Source organism: Acartia tonsa, chromosome 6, assembly GCF_053477335.1.
Source record: "Acartia tonsa isolate MP-2025a chromosome 6, ASM5347733v1, whole genome shotgun sequence".
NCBI lineage: Eukaryota > Metazoa > Arthropoda > Copepoda > Calanoida > Acartiidae > Acartia > Acartia tonsa.
Window position 1 is genome coordinate 19,085,137 of NC_137265.1, and position 21,354 is coordinate 19,106,490.

Consider the following 21,354-nt stretch of genomic DNA (forward strand, 5'->3'; position numbering starts at 1 on the left):
ATTTTCAAAAACAATTCAACAGCGTAAAAATATGTTTACGCTGTTGGAGAATGGAGAAATGGCATGGAAGAAGAATAGGAGACTTTGGACTGTAAATAATACGGTATTTTCCAAAGTATTAAAAACACATTCTCTTATTTGCGGGCTTAAAATCAGTAAATACTAGTATTAAATCTTAATTGGTTAGTTTAAACTAGTAGTATTCAAACTTTCAAATTAATAATTCCAATCTACAGAAGGGGTAATCTTATTTGCCATCATTGCATTGGGGATATTAAATATGTAAATAAATCAAATTAACAAGTGTAAAATATTGTGTTGATAAAATAACAACATTAAACATAATCCTTATCTATGGTCCCTGTGTTTCCAAGCGGAAACTTTAGATCATGAAAGCTGCATCTTTATACTCAAAAATAATATCAATAAATTTTCCTCTACAGCAAAGGAAATATTCCTTTATTCACTATTAGATAACCCCCCCCCCCCCCCCACCTATTGATGTTAACATTCAAACTGTGTTCTTTAAATCTTAGCCTTTCTCACTCCGTATATAACTCAGAATAATGGGTAGCATTTATCTGTCGAGCTGTCCGCGATTTAGGTTTTTGAATATGTCTGTTGTTTTTAAAGGGAGATAATTTAAATAGGTTTCTTACCCCCCCCCCCCCCTTACTTACGACTTAAAACTAATTTATACTTTTACCCTAACTTTTTACTCTTTCATCTTTCGTATTATTTCGCTTTCTAGATTATTACACCATTTATTTTTAGGGAATTAGGGGGGGGGGCCCGGGGGGGGGGGTTAATTAACAATGCGCTATAGTAGATTAAACGAATTCTACCCCTCCAGCTTTTTTTTTACCACCAGAGAAGATGAGAAAAAAAGATTTAGTGTAATATAAATTTGCACTGCTCCTGTGTGTTATACTATGCTTAACCTGGAGGTCCAATACTGACATACAGTTGTATAATAGTAGTTTAAATCGACTAAATGTAATTTAATTGAAGTTATCATACTGACTTTTTGTATTAGAACTAATTGTAAATCTGATACTTGCGTCGACATTAAAACCACTACTTTAATTGGTTGGCGATGCACACAAAAAAACAGTGAACTGTTCGAATAAGAAAGTAAATAGATTTGCAATAAAGCTTCGTATTGATTCAAAGATGCTAAACTAATTTTTGTGGGTAATTTTAGGCTATATGTCCCACTAGATGTTCCATAAAAATACCTAGATTAAAAAATTATTTTTGAATCATAGTTTGCAAACAAAGTTATTATTCTTCCTTAATAATCAAATGATTATTTTACTGATAAATTTCATACATGAAATTTTATGCAGTACACTTTACATGATGATACAACAAATTTCCTCAAAACTCTAGTTAACCACCATTACCCAACCTACAGACGAGCTGCACTATTTTTTAATAATCTACGGCCAAACCCGCAAAGCATGGTTGTTGTTGATAAAAAATAGAAAAATGAACCCCAGCCAAGTCACACTTCTTCAACAATTCACAGCCTAACCCCTTAAAAAGGGGAATTTAGCCAATATTTTATGCTTTAACTCATAACTAAATCTTTATTTCTTGACCATAAAACCTTCTCCACTTTGCAGGGGGAGGGGTAGATGTCAGATGTCGTCTTTGCTTTATTGCTTTGAGTAAAGTGAAACCAGAATCTATTGACATTTTTAAAAGATAAAAGGAGGATTGTTCTGTGATATCCACTACCAATATATAAATAATTCTATCCATCATATACATCAGTTTACATCGTAGCCAAACATCAAAATCCTTCCAAAATATTTTTGGCAAATGCTAAAATATGTTACAACAACGCAAAAAAATGCATTTTGCCATTTTTATATCTCGTAATATCCTAGTTGGTTGCACAGATTTTCTATATTTAGCAAAAGTTTGTCAATACAATAAGTCATGGTTACAAAAATATGTTTCCATTTTTAAATTATCAACATTATCAAATCAACAAGTTTTTTTTATCTTATATCATGTTTTGTCGACAGACAATTATAATTCATAGAGGGAGGGGACATTGGACTGTAAATTATATTGCAACCAAAGTGTTTTTTGGTTGACTTTAAAACTTTAGAGAATCTTGAAAAATCTTCATTGATTAGTTCCATTAGTGTTTTTAAAGTTTGGGATGTTCATTAATTTTCGTGTATTGTCTTATCCCTGATTAGAATTGCATGTGAACACTATGCTTCCAAGTCAAACTGGGTGGATGATTTTCCTATTGTAAAGAAGTAAGTTTTTTTTGTATGAAGCTTAAGATCTCAATAAATGCTGTACTTATTAGGTAAGCTCTAAATTGATCACGTGATAGTTTTAAGCTACTCAATTTACGAATTTCAGTCTTGAGATGGTTTTAAGCTATTTTTCTAGCCCCTAGATGTTTGGGTCGGATAAGCTAGTGAGATATAATTGTCCTTGTTTTGTTTCATGTTGTTGTTTTGGCATCTTCTCTAGCCACAGGATATAATTTAGGAATCAACACACAAAAACTCATTTTACTCATATGTACTATATATGTATACGTTAGAAATTTAAAGGGATAGAACAATGGACCCTACTTTGATGTATACCACCAATTACAACAAATATAATTACCCATTATATAAATTAACGTATTTAGACACTGCTAGATATTACCAAACAATCAAGATTTAATGAATATAACTAAAGTTTTTAAGCCAACTAATGAAAGAACGTATGTATAAAACTTTGGGTAGTATTATAATTTACAGTTCAATATACCCTCCCTCCTATGTTAAAATTCTAACATTTAGCCAATGAATAATAGTCATTATTAATAATGTAAAGTGTATTAATTTTCTGAATTTATGTTGTACAATATATTTCTGAAATTGAAAGCAAAAAAAATAAATTTGGCCATATAAGTAAATCTCTTTTATGTTGAAGATTTTTGTCAGATTCTTGTGTGCTAAAAAAGTATAATAGTCCAGGGCTTTTTAGATTGGATATCCTAATGCAAAAATATATTTCTAAAGTATACGAGTGAAACCTTCACAGTGATAACAATCCCTAACAAAAACTGTCATTATTTGGTTGACATAAAATATGAAATTCCAGTGGTATTATATCAGCTGTGTGACATTAATAAAGTGGTCAAGGCTGACTAATTATTGGCTTGATGTTTTAAGAGCTCAATTACCTATTATTGTTTATGTCTTTTTTATGACCATTAAGTGTTCAAAAATAAAAAAAAGGTATGGTTACTCTTTAATCTCATAGTTTTTTGTCTAAATTAGCATTACTTAATATTCCTGGCAAATCTGGAAGGGGAGCATAAGAATAAAATTAATATTTAGCCAGGAAGCTTTACCTTTGTCCCGAGGAAATTAATGTTTTTGTTACACTGTTTATACATGTCAAATGATAAAATAACAAAAGATTTTTCCCATTGCATAGATACATGTACGTTAAGGGTCCCACGGAGTTTTGCCATATTAGAGTAAAGAAACCAAACCATATAAATGATATAATAAACTGATCAATAAATGATGTCGATGTTAGTAACCTAAATGGACAACAATTTTTTTTCCTGTCATAATATCCACGTATCTTCTATATTCATTTGCCTCCGTTAAAAAACATAAGGTGTTAAAAGTTGCGTATTATGTGATAAATCAACTTTCTGTACCCAGCATAGCAAAATCCGTGGACACCTTTTTGTACGTGTTTGTCCTTAGAAAAATATTGTTATGTCAAGAACAAACATTGAAGAGACATATAATTCTAGAAGAAAATTTATTACAAAACTTTGGCATTCAACTAACTATTTCAAGTAATAAATGTGAATTTTTTGAATAATATTTATTTCAGGAATGACTAGACGACTGGAGAAATAATTTTGAAACTTCATCTTCACTGCTAATCTAAAATAACTTTGCCTTTAAATTGTGTCATTTTTACTTCATTTCAAACAATTACAGCATTATTTCCATTTTTTGATAATGATTATTTTCAATTGAAAAGATAATGAAGATTTTTCATTAAAAATTGTTGATGGACACTCATTAGACAAAGTATGTACGAAAGTTTTAAAAGAAAAGTAAATAAAAACTAAAAACAAAATAGATAGGTATTTGGTTTTCAAATATTTTTGATAAAACCAAGTATATATTACCTACAAAAGCTTAATCAACATTTTAAAATATTTGTAAAACTCTAGAAAAAACCATACGAAGTAAAAAATCAGTCCCTAAATCGACCACCTATCCTAAAAGCAAAATAATATAGCCCCAATGACTAGAAGGTAAAAAGTCCCCAGAGAGAATAGGGGCGATGACACCAATTATTGATAAAATTAAATCTATTAAATTCCTGTATCATAGATGACTGTGGCCCAAGGGTTATATGATCTTTTGATTTTATATCTCGACTTGAACTAAAACAATTACCCATTTTGAATTTTATTATATAGAAACAATCACCGAGTCAAAGGTTATCTAAAACTTAATTATCACCAAACATGATTATTAATTATTTTCCTAATTATTTTTTTTTCACTTTAAAATCACAGTTTTACACTGGTTTTTAGATCACTTGAAATTAATAATTTTTAGATTGCACTTACAATGCATAAAATATGCATAATATGATAACAAATAAAGCACTGAAATAGCCTCCAGTTAGAGAAGCATATTTCTAAAAATTTGCTCTGAAGCACAAAAAATCACTTTTACTTGAAATAAAGACACACAGAATGAGAGAGAGAACAATATTGTATATTGACACAAAGTATTATAGTTGCAATTCTGCTCTACATATATAGGCCTTAATTAAATTCACTTTCACTGTTGTGGACTATTTTAACACTTTTATGGTATTTATATTTTTAATTTATTGTTGATTTATTTAAATGATGTGTATGTGTGTATGACAAGCTGACATACACACATATGTCAAGCTGACAAATTCACTTTTTAAATAATTTTTGTTATGATTCTTCCTTTAGCAGTCACTACTGCACTTAGCATGGAACTAACTTCAATTTAGAGTTTAGTACACTGTAAGCTCTCTCTCTAACTCTCTCTCTCTCTCTCTCTCTCGCTTTGGAATAAGGAAGAAGATCAGGGGGGAGGGTAATTGAAAGGGGAGTGGGAGGAAATGAGGTTGGAGGAAAATAGTTCTCACCCACCACCACCACTACCATACACACAACACCACCACCATATATACAACAAATGGTGGTCGATGACAAATTAATGCCCCGCTGTATCACGGGATAGGGTCGTGATTTTTTATTGTATCACTCTCACTTTTTCATTCTCAATTTTGGCGCTTTTGTTTAATTGCAACATTTATTCCTAACGATTAAAAAATTTTCTTTTTGGCAATAATTACATACCTGTGCATATATTTTATAAGATATATCTGTTTATTAGTTAATAAACCCGCTTACTCAATGTATATAGGACATGACATCATTAATAATATGAATTTTGTAATTAAAGATAAACGACGACTTTTCTCTATTTTTATGAGTTCTATTAATTATCTATGCCCTTACATAATTTTTAAAAAAGATTGTCGTCTTTTACTTCATTTATTATTAAATGTGAACCTTTTGTATAATTAATGTCTGTCCGTCCGTCCGTTCGAAACGATTAGCTCTTATAATTAATTTAGACATGTTAAAATTGTCCTAACGATTTCAAACTTGCATGGTAATTCCTATAACAGTTTGGTACAATTTTGAAAACGTAGCCACTACCAGAATGTCCAGACGTCCAATTAAAACATGTTGATTTTTAACTTTTTAACTATACATGTTTGAATGATAAAATTATCCGATTTATCTGAAAAAAGTATTATGCTATATAGCGAAGTTTCTCTAAAAATGCAAGTATATCCTTAAACATTATCTTGTATTTAAAAAGTTTTTTTCAACAAATTTACTTTTAAATTTGTTTTGACATATATACATTTATATTCTGATTATTCCGTAATTCCACTCTACAAGTGAATTTTCGTTTGACCTACTGTTTCAGAGCTTCGCTTTTATGGATGTTGTCATCCTTGTATATGTAGTTCTTACTATGAGAAAAAAAAGATTTGGATTTTTATTCCCTTATAATTTACTAGCGGCTGCGCCCCTAGCATCTAAGGGCTCTATATTCGAAAGGCAGAAAAATAGCCTAAAACCCTACCCAGACTCATTTAAAAAAATAAATAGCCAAAAACCATCTCAGAGCCTATAAGAGACTTCACTGTTAAGAAGAACCATATCTGTTCAGCGGTTAGCGAGATCCTTCGCTACAGACAAAACAATCTTATTACTTTATATTATAGGATAATCTATTTTTCTTAGAATATTTGATTTTTAGTTACGCACAACCAAAATGAGAAACTTGACAGCATTGAAATAATTTTTTTTTGTTTAAAATGTAAGATTTTGATACATAAACACATGTATTCTAACAAGCCTCTTTTAGGGTAGGGATTGCTAAAAATTAGAATTTATGAAGGTAATAAGATCATATATGCTTAAAAAGGATTTTTTAAATTTTAAAGCTACTCGATAATTTGAAATATCCGACTACTTTTAGGATGAAACATGATTATCTCAGCTGCTAATTAAAATTAGTTGAATTATTTTGTGCATTCTTCTGATTAGATTCCATATATTCTATGATTCTCTGACCATTGATCTTTTGTTCAGTGCAAAAGACATAAATAGATTTTGTAATAAGTTTCGTGTTTATAAATTTTTTTTTTAACGTTCTAGCTGTTACTATATTATTACTGATATCAAAGAGCTTTGTTACTATTAATGTTTAAAATTAAAAAAAAATTGATTAGATAGTAAATATTTTTAAAAAGTATATGCTAAAACAACGAAAAAGGCAATATAAATTAAAATTTGAGGCACATTTACTAATATGAAGGATCAGACGGACTAGCATGGTTAATTAAAGAGAAGCTGTGTTCTGTGAGATTTGTGTTAGAAAATCATGCAACCTCTTATAATTATAAAGTACAAAAAATCAAAATAATGAACTCAATTTTATTAGCAATAAATTTATTAAATAAATAATACTTAAATAATAACTTAAATAACACGGAAAACGCCTTTGCCGCCTACGTTACATCTCCGTATGCTTTCTCAGGTTACATGACATCTTCTTTTTCTGTAATTCAAACACCTAGCTTCCTCAGACACTTCCGCACTTTATATCTGCTAACCAGAAATGCTGCTGAATGCCAACGTCACTAAGATATAAAAATATTTAAAGTTATGGTTAAGTTTGTTTCCGAAAAATGATGTTTCCCGATAAATATTTCCCCTAGGCTAAGATTAAATTGCCAATTTAATTCATGCTTATTTCGCCCCAATGTTAAAATCTCTCAGAACTAGATACCTAAAATTTTAATTTGCTAAATGATTAATGCAGCTTAAGTTTTAGGATTTGAAAATTGTTGAATAAAAGTTTGGAACATTCATGACATTTTTTGGTAATAATTGTTTTCAAAAACGAACATTGGACATTTCAAATTATAGAGTTAACTTGCTATAGGCAACAAAAGCATTATTAGAGAAAACAAAAATTTAAGGCTGTAAAAAAAGATTTGCAATTTAATAGTTATTTCTACGAATATAAATATGTACAATCATAAGATTAAAACCAGTTTTTTTAGCTGGTGCCTTTGGCACCTCGGGAAAGCTGGATATAATACTATATAATGCTAGACATAGTTTTTTCGTATGGATGAGACCCGGTTCTTATCCACCGGATTCGAATGAATACGAGAAAAGAATTTACAGACAAAGGGGTAGTTTCACGAAATACCGCATATTTTTTGCTAGTTATTGGGTTAAACTATATTTATATGGCATATATTTGAAAGAATTTCAATTTTCTACCACGTAGTCTTGATATTTTAAAAACTACGAGGTAGAAAATTTAAATTCTTTCATAAATGTAGTTTAATGAATTAACCAGTAAAAATATGAGGTTCACTAAATTAAGTTCAAATGCATTTCGTGAAACTACCCCTTTCAATTTTGTAAAAAAAGAGCCTTGCTCCCATTTTAGCAGGGTTGCAACTGCACAGAATGAAAAATCACAAAAAAACACTCCTTTTTTATCCCCCAATACTTTTTCATTCTGCCCATGGTTAAGGCTACTTTTTTAAGTCTTTACATTGTCGAATATCATAAAAAAATTCTTTGCTAAAATGGAGAAAAAAACCAACCCTTAAGGACAAGTAGCCTATTTGCTTTAAAAAAAAATGATACATTTAAAAAGACAATGCAATGGGAAGGACAGTCCTTTTAGGGCGTCTTGCTCTATTCAACCGACCATGGACGCGTGCCAGGAATAGGTCCAAGATACATACATTTTAAATTTTCTGAAAAAAAACATTTAACAATAAGATAACATTGTAACTAGTTAGCTCTAACAAACTTTTTAAATGGAATATTATTGAAAGCAATTTATGCAAATCATGCAAAGTTATAAATGACAGTGAGCATGCAATTTTTGAAATTAGTGGTTGCACCACCAGAGGTACTTAATTTTTTTTTTTTAATTACCTCTTGAGCCAAAGCCTCTATAGGCTAGGGGCGATGGCGCTAGAACGACATATGGAATTAAATTTTCACATATGTAAAAATTTGTTAAAAAGTACTTACTGAGGATTCGAGGTCAACGGCCATTGAAATCTGCCTTTCCCCAATAAAAGACTTTACAACTGAAAACAAGTCCAATTTTATCCATTGATTAATTGTTTTTAAAGGCTTTATGTTATTTATATGCTATTTAATTTATTTAATTATTTGTAAAAAATAAAAAAGGTTGTAAATAAAAAAATGTGTTTTGTATATATTAGTTGGTAAAAATGCAAACCTGTAAAGATTTCCGTGTATATATATGCACTTTTGCCGGGTAAAAAGCAGTAGAAAAGTGGTAGATTTAAATCGTTCAACTAAAAAAAAATATAAGTTATATTATCTGTAAAATAAAATTAAACAAGAATGTTAACATCCATAAAAGTGAACCTGTAAAATCAGAAGGAAAGACAAGCCAGCAATAACACTTGTAGATTGTCAGAACTTAATAAAAACATTAATTTCTAAGTCTAAACGAAATTAAACATAAATTTGTTGCAAATTGTGTAAATATAGGATACAAAAAATTGTTATCAAAATGTTAAAAAATAAGCATGTTTAAATGAACTTTTGGTAACGATTATAGAAATTGGTACGCTTTCTAACTCGTACCTAACAATTATATAATCACCATGCAAAGTTTGAAATTAATAGGACAATTGTAACATGCCTAAATAAACTAAAATGGCTTACCATTACAGACAAAGGAACAGACAGACAGACGGACCAAAATTATAAAAAAAAAATTGTTTTTAAAAAAACGTTATCTAGTCTACTAAAGGGACTATACCAATAAGATTTTAGAGAAGCTTTGATGAAGAAAAGGAAATACTTACTTTGCCTAATATTATGTACAGCTGTACGAAGGGATGTGGGCAACACTAAAAAAAATAAGAATAATACCTTTCGTTCATAGAAAAGCTTCTCGATAATTTTAAATGTTTTCATTTAATTATGTATTGCATAAAAATAAACCTAATCTTAACGATCTCATAAACCTTTTATTCATAATGGAAACTAAAAGTTAGTTTATATCCATAAAGATCAAAAAAATTGTAATATCAAATTGTTAAAGATATTTTTTTGCGGTCCCGGGTGCTTAGGTGGTGGGTGGTGATTTCTAAGGTAAAAGTTAATTCATAGTCATAAAAGAAAAATAAACGGTTTATCAATTCGTTCCTACCCCCAAGAAAAGAGTTATAAACCTTCCCAAGACTTATGAGAAGCTACCCTGTTAAGAAGAACCCGATCAGTTCAGCGTTTAGCAAGTTCTTTTGGTACAAACATACAGACAAACACACAGACAAACATCCTTTTACTTTATTATAAGTATAACTAGGGAAGGTATATGTTCAATGGCCCCCCCCCCTTAAACAAAGTGCTTCGCACGTCACTGGACAGATGCACTTGATTAAATTATTTATCAGAACTAAAAAATCTGTATGACCCATTTCAACGTCAGCTTATGTGTAAATTTGGTGAACGTGAGCTACATTATCGAGTAGTAATATTGAGTTTTGACAGAAGCATTTTTCAATAAAAGGGAAAGTGGGGAAGAGAATGAGGGATGGGGGTAGAACCAGTTATAATAATACCAAAATTTCTTGTCGGTGGTTCAAATTCCACCCAAATGGTTACATATTTAGATGGGGGGGGGGGGGGAGAGTTTCTTGCATTTCATAAGGACGATAAGGGTGGTCTAAGGATATGGCAAGAGGGGGTAAGGGGGGGGGGGTGGTTGAATAGCAACAGAGAAGGAGGTGGGGGAGACGTAAGGAAGGAAGGGTCACAACGAAATTATGAAAAATTTAAAATTTGTGGAAAGTTTGACATGCAGCTTGATGGTGCAAGAAGGGCAGGGCATGGTTTATCTATCTATCCAACTATATGTGTGTGTCTATCTATCTATCAATTGCATCTACTATCTGTCTATCCAAGTGCATTATGGTCATGCACTCAACAACATACAAACTGATAATATCGTTGTGACCCATAGAATTGAGGATCATAATAATGGGGGCGTTTAGAGGAACAGATGGAAAATGTCAGCAAATTTTAATTAATTTTGGTTGGCCCAAATCTTAGCACTGCCATTAGCGTAGTAGATTATCTATAATTATAACTGGTTTATATAATTTCTACTGGTACCCAAAGTTTTATATAATAGGATTATAACTGGTTTGTATAATTTACACTGGTACCCAAAGTTTTATAACCGCGTTATCTTATTCGTTAGTTCTAAACCATTTTAAACGGTTGATTTCAAACTAGTAGTGTTTAAACCAACAATTTTAGCCTATTATCATTGGTGAGGTATATCAATTTTTGTCCATTGTCTTATCCCCCCAGATGCATGATAATTAGATAATGTCCGGCCGTTCCGTTGATGACCGAAATTACGTTATATTTCAGATTTCTATAAATAACATTTTACTTATTAAACTTATCCTGAAAATTTTAAAGCAATAACATAAAATTTCTTTAATTTGAATAAGCTATCTTAGAGATTCATAGCCAGATTTAAACTAATTGTCTTTTAGTATAAAAAAATAAAAAGCATAGAATAAATATCTGTTTTATAATACATTTTGTAATACATTGTAATAAATATTTATAATTTAACTAATTGTCTTTTTGTTCAATATATAATGATACTTCGCACATAATTAACCAACAAATATTCAAAGCAAAGGTTTATTAACCATTTAAGGCGTGTTCGTCAGTCCAAGTTAGCATGTTCGAATCGTACAATTGATTTCAAACCTAAAATATAGCAAGAACATTCCTATAAAATTTAGCAATTTGTGTCCTATCACTTGTTTTTATTGTCAAAATTAGCCTTATTTTAATAGAAGCAAAATTCCTTTCTAATAATTTTTAATTTCATATGCTAACTATAATTGTTATACAATAATTGCAAATTTGTCAATTCGGTTTACTTTAAAACAGTAATGAACGTTTGATGTTCAATAAATGCTGCAAAAGATCCTGTTTTTTTATATTTTCAAAAGACAAATCTAACTTAATAAAAAAAACTTTCGGAACGACATATCAATAATGCAAAATAAAACGATGTCTATCCGTCTGTCTGTCTGAAGCCCAAGATCTCTCAGTAACCACTGAACCAATTCTTCAGTAAAATGCGCAGCTGATCTAAGGTGTTTTTAAGCTCTTTTCTTTGGGTGGCGAGCATAGACGTCCAAGGGGGTGGTAATGGGGTGATTACCCCCCCCTCCATTTAAAATTTACCCCTACCCTGGGGGTGCCGTAGGCACTCCCAACCATTTTGTAGGGGGTATTTACCCCCCCAAACAATTTTGTGGGGATAAATACCCCCACCCCAAAATAAAAAATCTCTAATAAAAAAACTTTTTGCGCGCTTGGCGCGCATTTTTAATACTATATATTTCATAAAATTTAAATTACCCCCCCCATAAATTTTACCCCGGGGGTAAATTTTGGGGGGGGGGTAAACTAAATTTACCCCTGCTAACAGATTTCAGCGAGGGTAATTACCCCCCCCCCCCCCCCCCAAGCAAATTTTACCCCCATTCCCCCCCCCCCCCAAAGACGAATTACCCCCCCTTAAAATATTTTTACCCCCCCCCCAAAAAAAAATCTTGGACGCCCCTGGTGGCGAATCCACTAGTTTAATACTAAAAGATAAGAGTCAAATAACGAAAAATTCCCTTTACCGATATTTATGTACATTTAAACTTCGCATATAATAATTAGCTTTACTTATTGTGCGCTTAGCGGAATCGGAAGAATACTTTAGTGAGACAATAAATCATGAACCATCGCCCTAGGGTCCTTGCTAAATGTGTAAATGTTACTGTTTATTAGTGTCTGTCTATTACAATTGACACACTTTTTAGTAAGCTGAGTAACCCCTTTTTCTGTATTATACAGAGATCTTAAGGGATAAGACAATAAATGATAAATGGCTCACATGGAAGAGACTAGCCTTGAGGCTAGAGACATATTAATAAGGACAGATATAAAAAGGAACATATTTAGGTTTAAATGAAATACGTTCTTTATATAATTATCCTTTTTACGAATTGAATGTGTGAGAAAGTGGAAGGAGTAAACTATAGATTCTTAGGAGAGGCGTATACTGTAAATGTTTGATCAGCCCGATAAATTGATGTACAACTACAACTACACAACTTCTTGTGTAGATTAAATTAAAATCATTGGAGGAAAAGCTTGAACACAGCTTGTACCATTTGATTTATAAAATTTTGTTTTTTTTTCAATTCCTAGATCACTCTGTAATTTTTTAGATATTAATTATTTTAAGATAAACTTCTGATCACACGTATAAAATTCTTACACTTTCTTGGCTGTATCTTGTCATAATAGGAATCTTCATATTAGGTTCGAAATCGATAGGACAATTCTAACATACGCGAATTAACGAAGAAAATATAAATATTCACAAAGAGACAATCTTAACCTAATATAGAAAAAAATAGCATTTAAAATAAAAATGACTATAACAAGAATTTGACCTCTCAAAATAAGTAATGACGTCATTCACTAAGAATAAGGATTAAATCAACGAATGACGTTTATAATCATTACCATTTGAATAGATATATTATTACTTGGATGTTGCACCAGATTTTTATGTACTCTGATAAAGTTATGCTCGCAGCTGGCTAAAATAACGATATTGCGGAAATGTGCTGCTATTAAGGCTCCTATGAAAAATGTGCATCTGGTTTATACATTGTTTTGTCCGTCTGTCAGTCGGTCATGCTCCAAAAGATAAAAACCTTATTTTCTAAAGGTCACTTGATTTTGTTTGAGTTTTTATATATTATTTCATTAACTAACTTTGTCCGTTTGTCCTTTTCGTGTTTTTTTTTGTGTTTTGCTACTTATGGATGATGTAATACTTAAAAAGAAAGATAAACAGCTTACTTATCACATTTAGGAATTTTTATAATGATTAAGAATTGTTGTTAAATTATTTATAAACATTACTCTGGCTTCTCAAACAAAAATATAAATACAACAAGAGCAACTTTGTCAAAAAGCGAAGCTCACAAACCCAGATAGACAAACAAAATTGTTTCTCTATTTATTTGTCCGTCATGTCGTTGATCTCATAAGATATACCTACAAGTCTTGTGATTGTTTTAATCTATTTTCTCGTATTCATTCGAATCCGGTGGATAGGAACCGGTTCTCATCCATACGAAAAAACTATGTCTAGCATCGCATTATATCCAGCTTTCTACGAATATAGGAATGTACAATCATAAGATTAAACTAGTTTTTTAGCCGGCGCCTTCGGCACCTCGGGGCTAAAAAAACTAGTTTTAATCTTATAATTGTACATTCTATATCTGCGGAAAGCCGTTTATAATGCGATGCGAGAAATAACTATTCCTAGGGCTTGGCCACTCCCTTCCAAAAAATTCCTCACCCTTATTTGTCCGGAGGCTAAGGAGGAGCCACTAAAAATATTGATGGAAAACTGAATTACTAACTACAAAAATTAACTCAACTTTTGAGACTCGCTCCTTATTGTCTTAGAAATCACTAAGACAAGATTAAAAACCAATACGATGGTTCTATAGTCTAAATATTAAATTTGCAACCTTCATTAAGTCTTAAAAAATGGAGATTCTTCGCTTCCTTTTAGAATATTATTATTCTGCTACATATGAAATTCATGTTACAAAATAAATGTAATTAATAAAATAATAGGTGCCATTTAAGTAAAAGCTTTGCTTTCAAAATTAAACTTATCTCAAATTGTTTGCTATATTTTTTGGCAATACGTATCGTGTACTTAGTTTAGCAAGAATATTCGTGGATATTATGATAGGGGAAAAATTGTCGTCAATTTATGTTGCTGCTTCCCCTGTTTTTTGTTGGTAAGTTTGTTCATCCAGTAGGAGAAAACAGGATGGGGTAAAGGAGTCGTTATTTTAGCATTAAGCTCACATTATGAGAGTACATTATAATCTGGTTTAAGTTCAAAGTAATCATAAATCAATTAATTCATCATACATTCTCTTTAACAAACTAATTTTAAATGTAGATTTTTTTACTAAGTATATTTGCGATTACTTTTATTTAATGAAATCTTCCAATTTTTAACATGTACAAAACGGTCTGCTTTATTGCTTCAAGATCCATGTCAGATCTATATAGGAAATAAATGTCTATAAACGAGCTCAAGTTTTCCAAGGAATATTTGTTTAAAACTCATAGTGCTCCAATAATCCATAATAAACTCTCATTGCCCAGAACGATAAGACCCATTATTTTACTTTATTAAAAATAAATTCCTTTTTTTAATTTCATGTTGCTATTTACCTTTATATCAATGTATTTAATTTCTAATCATAAAAAAGAAAATTTAGATTTATAATATAATAAATTTAAGAAAACTCTATTTTAAAAGAATTCGATTGTGGCGACACTTTGTGTGTTCAAATATTAAACTAAAATTGTAATCATCATCATTAACCCTTTGGTGATGGTAATGTAAAGAAAAAAATATAATTTAAAAAATCTTTTTAAAATCATTTAGATTATTAAATAATTACTTTCTTTTAGATAGTAATGCCGGGTGAGGAAAATAGATTTATTGAGAAATAGATATGCATATAGAAAACTAGCCAATAGGGAGATAATTATATCGAGCCAACTCTAGTTATTAAATATATAAGACCACTACCTAAAGAAAATTTGTATCTTAAAGTTAATGTTTCAGAATGCGGATAAATTTCTAAATTAAAATTTAATATCAAAAGTGCTACAAATATACATATTTTAAACTAGTGGCTACGCCCAAAGAGGCCTCTTGGGGTACTTGAGATGGGAGGGGTGAAGGTCGACCCCCTCGAATTGAAATTTAATTTTTAGAAAGAAATTTTTTTTCAGGATTTAGGGTGATTTTTCCTCGGGGTTGGTAGTACTCTCCCCAAACAACATGGTTATAAACCTGTCCAGAACCTATGAGAAGGTACATTGTAAAGAAAAACCATATCGGTTTAGCGGTTAGAGAGAATCTTAGGTACAAACAGACAGACAGAGTCACAAACATCCTGTTACTTTTATATAATGATTTATTTACAGGGCCTTTTTTCTTACAAGTTTCAAATTTTAAAATTTTTATGATTTACATTGCTTAACATACAATCAAAGCCATTCTTTACAGGTGAAGGGACACATAGACAGTATAACAAAACCTAGATTTAGAAATTCTGCTTAAATTTTTTTATTATCTAAATATTGTCAGTGGGGTGTTGACAACCCCCTTACCTCTCTAAATGCGCCCTGTATGTTTCTATGCAAATATTTATTCATAGCATAATATACAGTCTATGGTGTGCAATCATTCTCGCAAAATGTATACATTTTTAGAATAGCAAAACATAAAATAAAAATCAAATTATCTCGATCCCCTTTGCCTACCTCTCAAAATAAATACCCCCTTTTTCTTTAGTAGCGAAATTACTCTGTATTTTTTCAGTCCGTCAGTCCCAAACGCTATAAGGAATACGTGATTTTGATATTTAAGTTAGACAGCTGATATTGATCCTAGTTTTATAATTTTCTCGACTTCTTTTCAATATAGACAGCTGAAATTTTAATTTAACACAAAGTAAAACCAAACCGACCACTTAATTTGTTAAAAATTATACAAATTTTTTATTCTAGATACCATGTTGTTTATGTGGAAGTGAATCCACACCTCATATAGTCTAGATACCATGTTGTTTATGTGGAAGTGAATCCACACCTCGTATATAGTCTGGATACTATGTTGTTTATGTGGAAGTGAGTTCACACCTCATATAGTCTAGATACCATGTTGTTTATGTGGAAGTGAATCCACACCTCATATATAGTCTAGATACCATGTTGTTTATGTGGAAGTGAATCCACACCTCATATATAGTCTATATACCATGTTGTTTATGTGGAAGTGAATCCACACCTCATATATAGTCTAGATACCATGTTGTTTATGTGGAAGTGAGTTCACACCTCATATAGTCTAGATACCATGTTGTTTATGTGGAAGTGAATCCACACCTCGCATATAGTCTAGATACCATGTTGTTTATGTGGAAGTGAATCCACACCTCGTATATAGTCTAGATACTATGTTGTTTATGTGGAAGTGAGTTCACACCTCATATAGTCTAGAGGTGAACTGAAATTAGTTTCCGAATGTGAACACATTTTCCTAGGTGTTTTTTAATCCTATCTCAATATTTGCTACTAGCTAAAAAACCTTTAAACTTCCAAAAAAAAAAATCAAAATTTGAAAAATTAAAACTTTGAATGTATAATGTATAAATCGTTAATACATTCAAATTTTGATTTTTTTTGAAGTTTGAAGGTTTTTTAGCTAGTAGCAAATATTGAGATAGGATTGGGAAACACCTAGGAAAATGTGTTCACATTCGGAAACTAATTTCAGTTCACCAGTCTAGATACCATGTTGTTTATGACACAAGCTTTATTTTCAGGAAATTTCTGGATGGCCAGAATGTACTCGCGTTTTAAAAATTTTAAATAAACATTTCAATACTACATAAAATTTCTAGTAATCTAAGGCCAAAATTTTCCTATTATTTGATTATCTACTTAGTTCAACCGGGTTAAAATCTTAAAAAGTCTCGAGAAAAAAAGAGAGATTATGCTGTAACTGCTTTATTCACGACTAGGGGCTACCCCGTAGAGGCCTCTAGTGGCACTTATGGGGAAGGGAAGGGGGGGGGGTTGAAATCGACCATTCACTTTTAAATTGATATAATTTGTGTTGATGATGAATAATCACCGTATAATGGAACCTTTGTTTGTCAAGTCATTTGACAAAGACCAAAATCACACATCTTAATCTTTAGGTTAACACTGCAGAAGGATATTATTATTGTAAATTAATCCAAAATTCCTGGGATTAATTCATATTTATAACTGGGTATAGTGCATCTTCAAACCCCTGGGTTTAATGCATATAACTGGGTATAGTACATCGCTAAATCCCGGAGTTTAACATAACTGGGTATAGTACATCCATAAATCCCGGAGTTTAATGCATATAACTGGGTCTAGTGCATCCCTAAATCCCGGAGTTTAATGCATATAACTGGGTATAGTGCATCCCTAAATCCCGGAGTTTAATGCATATAACTGGGTCTAGTGCATCCCTAAATCCCGGAGTTTAATGCATATAACTAGGTATAGTGCATCCCTAAATCCCGGAGTTTAATGCATATAACTGGGTCTAGTGCATCCCTAAATCCCGGAGTTTAATGCATATAACTAGGTATAGTGCATCTCTAAATCCCGGAGTTTAATGCATATAACTGGGTATAGTGCATCCCTAAATCCCGGAGTTTAATGCATATAACTGGGTCTAGTGCATCCCTAAATCCCGGAGTTTAATGCATATAACTAGGTATAGTGCATCTCTAAATCCCGGAGTTTAATGCATATAACTGGGTATAGTGCATCTCTAAATTCCTGGGTTTAATGCATATAACTGGGTGTAGTGCATCTCTAAATTCCTGGGTTTCATGCATATAACTGGGTATAGTGCATCTCTAAATTCCTGGGTTTAATGCATATAACTGGGTATAGTGCATAAATTCGCATATTGTAAACATATACTTTACAAGCATACATATCAGGGGACCCCATGGATTTTGACAAGTCTGAACGTGAACATGAACGCATAAAAATAAGGATAAGTTATTGTATATCTTTATTAGAAATTTGACAATAATAACATTTAAGACAGACTGACTGACCAAGAGTAAATTGGTCACACAACAAGAGCACTATTAAACACAGACAAAAAGACCTAGGGAGTTCTAGAGCAGATATTTGTTGGTAACTATATAAAAATTCATACATCTATTTTAACGGCAAAGGAGGAAAAAATATTTTAATAGAAATTATAAATCTCACTTAGGATTACAGACAGCCTGACGAAGAAAGTTTATTATTGAGTGGATTCTTATTGCATCTTTGCAATTGCGATATATAAATCCATTGGTTTAGATTTTAAGTTATTTTATTATTTTAGATTCATTTAAGTTAAATTACTTTTTAAAAGGAATAACACTCAATTTTAGAACATGAAGATGAAAATAATGTAATTTACAATTAGGTTTCAATAGTTTTACATGCTAAAATCCATGGGTACCCAAACATGCACACAAGTTTACACATATAATAAATATTTGTAATAAAGGGTGTGTTTTCTGTCTTGTGGTGGTGTATATAAAGGGTGTGCAAAAAAATGCGGACATTTTTAAAATAGAAATAGCGTGGCTTGTGTTAATAGTAGAAAAATGTTACGCATACCGTTAGATTCGCTAAGAAGTCTATTTAGGAGCTACGTGTTAAAATGTCCCAACTGACTTAAAACTTGACTTGCGCGTAAATTTTGGGACATTTTACCATCTGGCTCCTAGATTATTTGTAGCACAGGAACCGTTCTTATATTTCCAAAAAATACAGTTCATGGCGGTTCTAACGGTATGCCTAACATTTTTCTACTATTAACACAAGCCGCGCAATTTGAAATTAAAAAATATAGTCATCTCTTTTTGCAAAATATCTTTTCTAATTTTTAGTTATATTTTAAAATTTACTCGCAAGTCAAGTTTTACATCAGTTGGGACATTTTAACACGTAGCTCCGTAACTATACGTAGCAGAGGAATCGTTCTTATATTTCCAAAAAATATACTTCTTAGCAGTTCTAACGGTATGCGTAACATTTTTCTACTATTAACACAATCCGCGCAATTTCAATTTAAAAAATGTTCGAATTTTTTTGCACACCCTTTATATGTATATTTTACCATGTAGTAGAGATTCTAGATGTGTCTTTTTGCATTCGCCTGCGTCCCTAGCATCTAAAGGCTCTGTATTCAAAGGGGCTACAAAACTAGCTTAAACCTTCCCAAGACATGAATATAAGAATTAAATTGCCTAAAACCATCTAGGGACCTATGTCAAGCTTACCTAAATTAGAGAACGAATAATTTCAGTAGATCTTGAGATCTTAAGCTTCAGACAAAATTACCTTACTACTTTATATAATAGGATATATATTTTACCATGTAGAGCTTCTACTCTATAATGTGTCTTTTTTAGACATTCAAATGTATAATTAAAGCCTATCTTTATATTTTAACTAGCTGTATGATCCCCAGCCATAGTATCTAGAGGCTGTGTATTTGACAGGGAAGACGGGAGAAGAATTAGTCTAAAACTAACATGAGCCTTGTCCTTAATTTAAAATTTTAATAGTCGAAAACCATCCAAGGACCTATTTAAAGCTTCTCTAAAATTGAGGACTCAATCAGTGAAGAGTTTAGAGAGATTTTATTGGACTTACATACTTTATATGATAGGATGGAATAATTTATCTAAGTTCTAAGTGTTTATTAATTTTTTAAATGTATTTTTAAGAAGTTTAGTGATTAAATTTAATCTAAATTTAATTATAATATTTTTATTCAAGCTGTCATAGAAAGAATATACTTCTTAAAACCCATAAATCTACATTTGACTTCGCCTCTACTACAAAAAAGGATCAAATGTGAAAAATAACATTTATTTTGAATGGAAGGTGGGAGGGATAGCGTTAAGTGGATAAACATCTATGACGTCATGGAGTTGACAATGAATCTGTCATTTAGCATAAAACCCTAAAGTTAAAGACAGGTCGGTATTAGATCTTGATGAAGAATAAACATACACCCAAATACTTGAAAATGTCATTGTCATTGTCTCTCTGATGTCAGAGGCGAAGATACTAGTATTTAGAAATTGTTTTTTTCTCGATTAAAATATGACGACATTTCTGTAGAATTTAGATATTAAGTATTGTTTCCCATTTCATTAACTTTAGGGAGAGGACAATAGCAGATTAATTAATTTTCTCTCGAACTTTTTAGAGTGAAATTCTGTCGATGGCAACAAATTGGATGGACGTAAGTGTAAAAAAAATTTTTTATAGGAAAGATTTATAACTATTATATAAGTAGGAGGGTACCACTACCTACTTAATAGAAATCGCCTCTTGAAAAACATAACCCTCTCCCCCAAAAAGTGGGATTTTTCCGTCCATTCATATTTTTTAGTGATACTCACTTTTTTTGGTTTGGGCTCTAGATACCTCTCAGAGAAATATTTACTTTTTTAGTTTAACAATGAAAATGACCAACATAGTGGCTGTGCGCCTAGCCTAAAACCTACATAATTGATGCATCCGTGAATGTTTGATGTTTGTGTTTACCAGGGATCAATGGATAGGATATTGCACGATAAATTAATCTTCCTTTTGAATTTTAAGGGGTGGTAAAGGGCAATAAATCCTAATACTACTCTCAGCGTCAATATATATTACTATCGGCTGGACCTCTAACATTTAAGAACTTTTTATTCGAAAGGCGAGAGGGAGAGAGGTTGCAGAAAAATAGCTTTATCCCATTCAGAGACTTTAATCTGAAAAAAAAGTAGCCTAAAACAATCTTGGAACTTATTTAAAGCAACAAAGCCATAAATGATCCTGTTGTTACGTCATAAATTTCGGAGAAGGGAAAGGAGATCCCCATTTCTCCCATCTCCTTTAAAGAGATTTTCTTACCCCTTTCTCTTCTCTTATACCGAAATTTATGACGTCAC